General features: G+C 47.3%; 1 pseudogene; it reads left to right on the plus strand.

Annotated features, from left to right (window-relative positions):
- Positions 1-1,280: 1,280 nt before the first annotated feature.
- LOC123405695 lies at positions 1,281-6,336 on the plus strand (annotated as a pseudogene).
- Positions 6,337-10,923: the final 4,587 nt, after the last annotated feature.

The raw sequence follows: 10,923 nt of genomic DNA on the forward strand, positions 1-10,923 counted from the left end.
ATAGAATAATGCTTGGATTGTTGGGGCACGTCACATGGGAAACAAAATTTTCCTACGCTCACCAGGTTCAATCTATGGATATCAGCATCTACGAGAGGGGGGAGTGCATCTACATACCCTTGTAGATCGCTAAGCGGAAGAATATATAACGTGGTTGATGTAGTCGAACGTCTTCACGATCCAATCTGGTGTGGGTGTTTGGGCACCTTTGAGCTTGCGCCTCTTGGGTGCTTTAGCGCCCTAGGCGGTCGGTGGTGCCTCGAAGCTCAATCATTTTGGTCTGTTAAGTCTTCCTTGAAAAACTCCCACCTCTCATGTCTATCTGGTGGGTGCTCCGTCACACTGATCTGGTGGTGTATATGGTGTAAACTTTCTCACATTGATATTACGACCATCGATGATGATCGCTCTTCTCTTTCTTCTCATGCATTACCAAAAGGTCTATCACGAGTATAAAGAGGAAGTGCGACCCCCACGACAATAGTCGACATTCTTCTTCTCGACGGGAATTTCGACACGAACGCATCGAACGCGTGAAATTTACGAGAACGGAAATGAATCAACATTTCGACAAAACATGGGCAACTCGGAGGTGTTCCCTGCAAAATGATATGTTAAATTTTCTCAAGTGTCAAATTTTTTCATGGAAAGTAACCACTATAGCAAAATAAACTTCGGCAATGGATCAAATTTGACATGCATTGGCATAAAATGCAAACAGAAAACAACTCAAACTCATGCATCTGTAATATTAAAAGCACGAGAGGGCAGATCCAACTCGCAATCTAGACTGTCTAATCTCTACTATAAAAAGCACGAAGAGGCAGATCCAACTCGCCATCTTAGCCGTCTAATCATGTAATCAACGGTTTAAAAACGTTGTTAACGAAGTAACGAAGCCTTCGTTAATGCTAACGCTAATCCTACGCACGTCTTTTCGCCAACCACTCAGCCCCGCCCCCCTTCACGTCGCCTGCCCCGCCCACCCCGCACTGTCCGCTCTGCCCCGCTCCACCTGCTCGCCCCGCCCGCCGCCTCCCCTTCACGCCGCCGCTCGCTCGCCCCGCCTGCACCGGTTGCCGCCCAGCTCGAGCTTCTTGTGCTTCTTGCGCCGGTCGCTGGGGCCCGACCAGCTAACGAGGCGCGTGGGCAGGGTGGGCGCCCTGGACGCCGTCTCCTCGCCCTCGAACAGGGTCCGCAGGGACAACGCCTTCCTGGTCTGCTCGAAGGGGTCGACGCTGCCGAGGGTCGGGCCCTCTGGCGAGCCCTCGGCGTCGGCCATGCCCCGGGCGGTCATGCGGGGGAGGGGCGCATCGCCGGGGGAGGCGCCCGGGACCCCCCCCCACCTCCCGCCGCTCGCCGCCGCGACCCCTCCCCCCGCCACTGCGCCTCCTCCCGCTGCTCAACGGACCTCCTCCTCCACCTTAAACGAAGGGACAGCGGCGACGGCGGTTCCAGACCGGCCGGCGTCGCGGTCAGGTATGTCCTGCTCCCTCTCCCTTGTGTCTTGTGATATAGCATGTGACGGCCTTGCAATTTACGAAGCACGGGTAACCTGATTGTAATATTGAGGATAATTAACAATGGTAGGCAGCTACAGCTTATTTTAATTTATGGTGAAACACCACCAACATATTCATATTGGAAATCTGCTTGACCGGTGTTCATAACCTGGAGTAAAAGGATTTGAGTACAATTCCCTTTTATATAACCCGTGGCTGAATTTTGTTATATTTCAAGTTTTGTATGGCCATTTGAGTCAGTTATGCTTTGAGTCTATTTTTTCATGTTTTCTAATCGTAAGAGGATCGCTGTATGGATATTTACCTGTGTTGTTTTGGCAAGGAAATTACTTGTCCAACAGTACTAGCATGATATACTTTTGTTTCGAAGATTTAAGTCTTAGCATTGACCACCTTGTTTGGTTGGGAATGAAACAATTGTACTTGATTCTCTTTTTTGGGTCATCTTAGCATTGACTGCCTTGTTTAGCTGGGCATCATAACTGACAATTCTAGCATATAGCTCCCTTTGTCAAGAATATGCATTGGTGTGTTTCATGTTGCTCAGTTTTTCTCGGAGCTTCAGTTTGCCTCTACGGTACAGTCGATTTTGAGTGTCAATGACATATTTAAATTCAGTTTCATCTTATATTTAGCATTGCTGACTTTCTTTTTACAACTGATAAATGTGCCCGTGGTGTTTGGGATGTGCATCATGTCCATGACTTGGATTTGAGTGATCCATTTGTATGTTGATGAAACTGGCTCTTGTCCATTCTTGAATTATTCTTCAATGTTAGCCTATCTTGGTTGTTATTCAATTATTTTCTGAAAACTTGTTTCCTTTGGTGTTTACCGTTTTGTAAGTTCATATTATCTGAAACCTCAAACATTTAAACTAGCTGTTTGTTTCTTATGATATAGCATGTGACAGCCGTTGCAATTTTTGAAGCACGGGTAACTTGATTGTAGTATTGAGGATAATTAACAATGGTAGGGTAGCTACAAGTTATTTTGATGTGTGATGAAACACCACCAACATATGCGAAATCTGCCCGACCAGTGTTCATCTATGGCTGAATGTCGTTATGGCTCAAGTTTTTTTGTGGTCATTTAAGTCGAAATTGTGCTTCAATTCTAACTTGTCATGTATTTTTTTGGCGAGAAAAGTCTAACTTGTCATGTTCTCTAATAAAAAAAGGAACATTGTGTGGATGCATATATGCATGTCTTGTGTTGTTTTGGCAAGGAAAATCCGCACTGTGTATTTCAGAAAACCTTCATACCCAGTTAATGTGTTGCTACTTTTTTTCTAAACCTGTGCAATAGTTTAAGTGAAAAGGCGGGGTAACTGTTAAAAAAATCCGCACTTTGTATTTCAAAAAACTTTCATACCCTGTTGGTCTGGGTCGATCTCCCTCTCATGATCACATTATATATACATATACAGTTGCTTCAAGCTTGACACCGAAAGTGACCGTGAATGCTCCCTCAAGAAAAGAAAAAAGAAAAGTGATGGCGAACGCCTAAAATCACGCTGAAAAACGTGTTCTGTTTTGTGCAGGGTGCTGGACGTGCCGTCATGCATACTCGTTGGCCTCCTGGGGTTGATCGTGGACATACCGCTCTACACGGTGATCGCGCTGATCAAGAGCCCCTACATGCTCTTCAAGGGCTGGCAGAGGCTGCTGCACGACCTCATCAGCAGCGAAGGCCCCTTCCTAGAGCCGGTCTGCGTGCCCATCGCCGGCCTGGCCATCCTTTTCTGGCCCCTGGTGGTGGTTGGGAGCGTCCTGCTGGCCGTCGTCTGCAGCATTTTCGTGGGTCTCTACGGAGCGGTCATCGTCTACCAGGTCTCTTTCTTGCCGCTGCCATCGTGCCTCAATGCCATTTCCTGCCCGTCCCCCACGCGTCCGATTTCATATTACGCGCGAAAGAGATTGCCGATCAAAAGAAGCACATAAAAGAAGGAATGCTGGCCTTCTAAACTTACAAGATTGTATGGTAGCTACTGACTTGGCCAGTGGCCACAATTAGGATACAGACTTTAATTCAAAGATGTGAGAAGTTGGCAGCACATTCTGCCTAGAAAAGGTGTTGGACAACTGTATGCTTCCTAATATCTATCCATATAATCTGTACCAAACCCAAATAAGTAGTATCATTCCTTCATCTTCCTCTCTGATCAATGTTGGAATCTCTATCCTCTCAGAGCAAAGTGGAAGCTTCTTTTAACTTTGCTGTCAAATATATAATGGATAGATCATAGACGAGCCTGAACAAATAGTGTACTTGAATGTCATGAGATGTATATGTGAAGCAGAAACATATAATTAGATGTACTAGGTTAAACTTTGGTGTACGTGCGAGGCAGTGGATTGAAATATTTTTCAGCACCGCAACGTACATGGTGTTTCATCTTGAATGTCAAGTCCTGCCTGAATTCCTAATCATTCTCTCTGATCTGCATATATGGGAAAACGTTATGAAGTCATGTGAGCAAAGGGGCAGGGACCTACTGAATTTGAATGTCATAACCAGTGTTGACTTGACCGAGTGGCTAAGAACAAAAGACAGTGGCAACGAGACGATAAACCTGGGACTGCCTTCTTATGATATGCTGTGCACCGTCCTCCACTCGATCAAGGCTGGTTCCACGGGCTTACTTCTCGGCAACGGCGTGGAGGTCGATCAGCAGAACCGGCCGCATGACCTGCTGCTGGACTGGTTCTTCCACCCCGTGTTGGTGCTCAAGGATCAGATGCAGAAGATGACTGAGCAGGAAGTGAGGTTCCTGGAGAGGTCGACTCTTTTCGTCGGCAGTAGTTCTGCTACTGCTGGTGCAGACGTGTGGGATAACGGCCCCGAGACACCCCGTGATCCCGTGAGGATGGCGCAGATCCAGGCGATCAGTAGAAGGTGTGTTGTCTCCTTCAACTGCTTATTTGTGTTTTAGTGTTTCGTTTGAGATGTCAGTGGTTGTTTCTGTTGGTAATGTCTGTCAGATTGTTGCTGTTTTTCTTCTTGATGATGATGTTGTTGCTTGCAGGGTGGTGGGGATAGTGAGGAGCATGTCCAAGTTCCCGACGTACTGGAGGCGGTACCGGCATGTGGTGAAGCTGCTGGTGGCCTACTCGGTGGAGCGGGAAGGGTCATTCGGATCATCAGCGTCGGGTCCATCCGCCTCCTTCGAAATCACACGGCGTCGGGTCCATCCGCGTCCCCTTCGAAATCACACACCTCGAAGTGTAGATAGTTGCCGTCTTGAGGTTGCTTCTTTTTCTCTTCAAGTAAAAGTAGGTACCGCACGCCGTTTTTGTATGTGCCTCATCTTGTTTCAAATCTACTAGCAGCTTCTGTAATTTTGTGTAGCTATTTCCTTTTTCATTTCAGTAATGGGAGGCGTGTATAGTTGTTGTGTTTTGAGATGATGCATGTGCCGAAACTTGAGGCATGGTCTTCAGTTGTCCTGTAAATTCTTGTATATACATTTTCGTAAGGAATTGATTGGTTCTTTAGGTTTTACATTTGTTGCAACTTTGTCCGGCCGTGTTAACTGTGGAGAACTGGCATGATGGTAACCTATTTGACCGAGAATTCGTCCAGTTTGACGAGGCTAAAATCTGAAAAAATCTTGGGGAGAAACACACGAAGCTGCCAGCTGCTATCCACTTTTCCTCGCATCGTCATTTTTTTCCTTCAGAGAAAAAGTCTCTTTCTCTTGTAGTATCATTTATTCATTTTCTTCCCCGCTTGTGAACTCGGCGAGATTCATGGGGAATCAAGATTGCGAAGAATTGTGCCTTGTCGAATCGTTGCTCAACATTCGCCTTTGATGTCGCCATACCACCGCTAGAGAAGGAGGAGAACTGTCTCCATACCCAAATCTATAGGAGCAACTTAAGCATGCAATGTTGCTCTTCGAGAGATGAACCGACCGACCACCACACATTATGAGACCGAGGCTTTGTGGCACATCACCCAGGGATAATCCTGGCGCACCATCTTCATCCCACACAGTTGAAGAATACTGCTTCACATGCCCCATCAAAAACACCATATTATTCTTTCCCAAACTCGCTAGGTCGGGAGACCACTGAGATGACCAAGCTACCCTCTCCTGAACGACTATGATCAGAGAACAACTAAGGTGGCAAGAAAGCACGAGGATTATTTTGATGCAAGACCATCATTGCCACCAATGTGTCACCCTGCAAACACCATATCAAGATGCTAGATTTGAAGCGCCCGATGTCCTTTCCCTCTTGCATCGCCGAAGTGAAAAGGGGATGGGGGCAAACTGTCGTCGCTCTTGTCGCCTCAATGAAAAGAGGTTGGGAGAGAGAAAATCGTTTCTGTATGATACGTGCATTGCACGTGCACGCTGACTAGTTAGATTATTAACGGACTAAAAACGTTGTTAACAAAACTGAAAGTTTTCGTTAGCGCTACCGCTAATTGCCCACCCGCACGTCTCGCGGTCAATCCCCCGCTCGCCCGCCTCCTCCTGGTCGACCCGCCCCGTTGCCCCGCCAGCCCCCCGCCTCCGCCCCGTCGCCCCGCATCACTGCCCCGTCCCCCCCTCCGCGCTCGCTCCTCCCTGCTCCCCTCCGCGCCGCTCGGCCAGCTAGGGTTCCGGCCGCCCGATTGGGAAACCCTAGCTCCTCCCCCACCTCCGGCGCCGGCCGGCGGCGCCGTTCTTCCCCTTTTCCGCGAGAAATTCCCCGCAGATTTCCGACCTCCGGCCGCCAAAACCCTAGCTTTGGGTCTGGGATCGGGGAATCCGTGCGGCGTGCGCGCGGATCCCAGCCGAACCGGAGGGGACGCGCCCTGATCCGCTCCTAGGGTTTCGCGGGGAACCCGGCCCATGTTCGCGGCAGCGGCAGCGGCATGCTGCTGCTGACTCGCTCGGCGAGATGCAGAGGTACGCCGGCGCTGGCAACAGCAACATCTTTGGGTTTAGCGGCGGCCGGGCGTCGGCCGGCAGCAGGGACAGCTCCAGGCTCGATGTGTCGCCCTACGCTCCGCCCAATTACCCCCTGAACCCAAGGTAACACGCTACTGCCTGCTCCCCCTGTTCTGCTCTCCCCGTGCAAATTTAGTTGCTTAATCAAACCGGTATCAACAATAGTGTGTAGTGTTAGCAAGCCGAGGCGCGTCAATTAGTCTGTATTTAGCTGGTAGTATAGTAGCAGTCTCTCATGGACCAGTAATTACTCAGTAGGCTCAAAAGTATGGTGCCGTCGTAATGGCGTTTCGTTAGAGGCATTATTGCGTTCCGTTATTAGGCCACGTGCGCACTCGAACTTTCAATAATGAACCCGCCGTATGCTATGCGTGGAATTTTCAGCATATTGAATGAAATGAATAGCTATCCTTTTGTATGAACTATTATTCTGTCACAACCTAGCATTGTCTTGCCAAAGCTATTTTAATCGGACCAAGTGCAAGCTAAGCCATCGTATTTACCGTCATTTGTCCTGAAGATGGACTAGCTGGCTTATTTTTTGAATAACACTTCAGGCGACTCTTAATTGTCTATCCACGCCACGATGTGACACGTGAACGTATTATCTATCAAATTCTATGAAATATCTGAGTAGCATGTGCAAAATGGACATTTTTGTTTGGTTATCTGTCAAGCAATCTCGCGGAGCATCAGGTCCTTATCGTTGGTTATATATGTCATTACATTAGTACTTCAATCTGTAATGCTGAAAAAAGGAACTGCAGACTTTGTTTGTTGCAAAATGGAGATTTTTGTTCTTCATTGGGGTGAAATAAACCCCCAACCTTCACAGCTAATTTAACTCGGAACGGAAAATGCATCCCCCCCAAAAAAAGGAGTCTTTCGTCACTTCTATCCTGTAGCATAAATCCGCAGTATCTAATACAGAGTATGACTAGAACATAGGGTTCTTGATGACTAGAAAAACAATATGCTGGTGCCAAATTCAATTAATTGTTGTGTTTTTAAAAGCACGAAAGGGCAGATCCAACTCGCAATCTAGACCGTCTAATTAGATTATCAACGGACTAAAAACGTTGTTAACGAAACTGACAGTTTTCGTTAGCGCTACCGCTAATTGCCCACCCCCACGTCTCGCGGTCAATCCCCCGCTCGCCCGCCTCCTCCTCCTGGTCGACCCGCTCCGTTGCCCCGCCTCCTCCTCCTGGTCGACCCGCTCCGTTGCCCCGCCGCCCCCCCCTCGCCTCCACCCCGCCGGCCCCCACGCCTCCGCCCCGCATCCACGCCGCCGCCCCGTTGCCCCGCCGGCCACCTCGGCTCCTGCCCGCATCCACGCCGTCGCCCCCTGCCGCCCCGCATCTGCCCCGCCGCCTCCGCCTCGCCGGCTCCCATTCACGCTGCTCGCCCCGGCCCTCTTCACGCCTCCGCCGCGCGTCTTCGCCCCACCTCCCCTTCACACCGCCGCAACCACCATCTATTCGCTCCTGTCCTGTTCACCCCGCCGCCGCCAGCCGCTCTCCTTTTCCGCTTCACGCCGCCGCCGCCAGGCGCTTGCCCCGACCCCCTTCACGTCGACGCCGCCAGGCGCTTCCGATGACGTGGGAGCCGCCCCATCCGTGCAGGTCTTCCTCTATACTCACGGCTCGACGCGAGCGCGACCGTTGCAGGTGACGCCGACGCGCCCCGCCGGCCGATGCGCCCCATTCTCCTGCCCTTCTATCTAGGTTTCTTGGTCTAATTCTGAATGTAGGCTTGAGCCCGATCTTGAATTCTTTGTGACGAAACTTTTGGTGTTAGGATTGAGGAGCTCGCTTGCTGTCGGGATGGGTCCCCTTGGCCTCCACCGTGATGTAGGAGGCCACAAGCGATGGAGATGGGTGGGCATCATGCAAGACATGGATGGTTGTTGCTTGCTCTCGGTTTGGAGAAGAGATATAAAAGAGTAAGAAATTGTCGTGATGTGAATTTTTCAGTATATTATCATATTTTGTAGGACCTTGTTTTCTTGCAAAGAGTGAGTAACTAGGACCAATATATTATCATATTTCACACAAAATTTTAATTCAAACAATTGTTTAATTGGCATTATCTACATTATTTTATTCCGTGGCAACGCACGGGCACTTAGCTAGCATTTGGTAATAGAGGAACGCAGCATTGGAAAGCGAGAAGTTGCTTTGCTGTGTGGGGTGTGTGTTACATTGTGAATCTATGATGGGCCGAAGCTTAGCTTTACTGATTACTAATGGTGTTACTTCTGTCTGTGCAGGTTGTATTACACATGGGTCGATGTCGGGACATCGAACACTTCCTTTATGGCCGCATTGGATACTGGGTGTGCTCCATTGGCTGGCTACCGTGAAACTTTGGTACGCACCCTTTTTTGAACAGTTACATTGTGTTAAGGTCTGCAGATGCTGGATTTGGAGATGGTCATGTCGATTTGACAAGATGCTTGCGTTAGAGGCTTGCACATACTATTACAAAAAAAAAGATGCTTGTGCATACATGATCCATATTTGTTTTGCACCTCAATACCAACCACCAGTTTTATCTAACTGAAAAGTCGCAATAACTTGAGCTGCATAATTTCCAATTTAAGCCCAACTGCCACTTGGAGACATATTCAGTAATCCCTGGTGCAAATTTTCTGTTGATTTTTACCGATCCTAAAGTTGCTTATATTACTTGATAGAAATACACAGACAAGAGGACTTGTACAAATTGGGAAGCAGTTTTAGTGCTTATTTGCAATGATTGATTGGCAGGTGCTCCGTCATATATGGAGCATCTATTATGCAGGATAGAGATCTCGGGATTTACAAACCAGCTGAATCAACAACGAGTCGACATTTGCCCTGCAGCCATGAGCTTTGCCCGCCGGGTTCAGGCTGTTCAAGCCCAAAGCAGCCTTGCCCATACAGTACTGACTATCTTCAAGAAAACACAACCAGCTCAGGTTTACTAACTGAGGATATTCTACAATTGGACTCCAGAGAGAGCCATGCACCAGTGAAGGCTTCAGTCGTTATAGGGTAAGTTCTGTACCAGCTGTCATCGCTCTCTCTATGAGTTTCTGCTTGGCAAGTAACAGTCATAATTAATGTGTTTTTCCTGCTTGTGGGCATTCTCCATTTCTTCTTGTTTTCTGCTGTGGGTATTTGCATACTGTGTCCACCTGGATCTGCATCATATATTCATATTCATCCAGTAGCCTACAGATGGCATTTTAAGCTGCCACCGATCTTTGCATTGTATTGTTTTGTGTTTATGTTGATCCTTCTATGCACTCTTGAAACAAAATGGTTGGAATGACGGACAATGCTTGTGTACTGAAGAATTCTTGCTCTCGGTTAATGGACAATTTCTTTCTTTCCCAGCACTGGAAGCACCTTTGTGAATGCAATCCAAAGAAGTTTCACTTACTTCATCGCCACACCCTTTCAGAGTAGGGTGATTTAGCTTCCGAGGTCAAGGCTAATCTCTCAGGGGAGAATGTTAAGCCCAGCTCCTTATTGCTTAATGACATCCCACACCATCTAAAAAGGTTTGATATGGACTACAATGCACCAGCCTATCAATTGACTAAGCTGATTTGAATATTTGCATTTAGTTGTCCATTAAACAAGAGTATGCATGGAGTGATTTGCTTGCTTTTTTACGATAGTGTTGTCATTCTGTGAGCGAGTAAGAAATTGTCATTCTCTCGGTGAATAAGAAGTTATGCCGCACCATGTACAATAATTTTCTGCTATGGAAGACCAACTTGATTGTGTTTGGTTCATTTCATTTCTTACTTTTGATGGGTCCTTATCGGTCTCTCTGCAGGGCAAAAGATCAGCATATATCATATGCACGACTTGCTAAGGACTGGCTTTTAAAATATGACCATTTTCTCCATATGCCATTCTTGGATACTGCATATTCCAGTGCCTTGGAAGCTGCTAAACAATTTCTGTGTGGTGACTATGATATGAACTCTGTACGTCTTTTTCTACTCCCTCCGTTCCTAAATATAAGTCTTTTAAGACATTTCACTAGATGACTACATACAAAGCAAAATGAATGAATCTATACTCTAGAGTATGTCTATATACATCCGTATGTAACCCTCTAGTAGAATCTCTAGAAAGGCTTATATTTAAGAACGGAGGGAGTAATAAACATGCTATGATTTGTGTAGAATTCTTGCAAAAATTGAGTGACTTTTATTTACTGTGATGCTATCATTTCTTAGGCCCAGAACATGGCACTAAAGTTAACCAATGCTAAAAAAATGAGGTCTGAGTGTTAAAAATTACCTTTCCAAAATCGATAATTTTTGGCTATCGAAGAATTAATTGCTCTGATATGTGAAGCATCTTGTCAACCTAGCTGAATCATACATTAAACTGCAGGTTGGCTCTTGGCTAGAAATTATGCACCAAGCATCTCATTTGGTTTTGTTCCTTC

This window comes from Hordeum vulgare, chromosome 6H, assembly GCF_904849725.1.
Source record: "Hordeum vulgare subsp. vulgare chromosome 6H, MorexV3_pseudomolecules_assembly, whole genome shotgun sequence".
NCBI lineage: Eukaryota > Viridiplantae > Streptophyta > Magnoliopsida > Poales > Poaceae > Hordeum > Hordeum vulgare.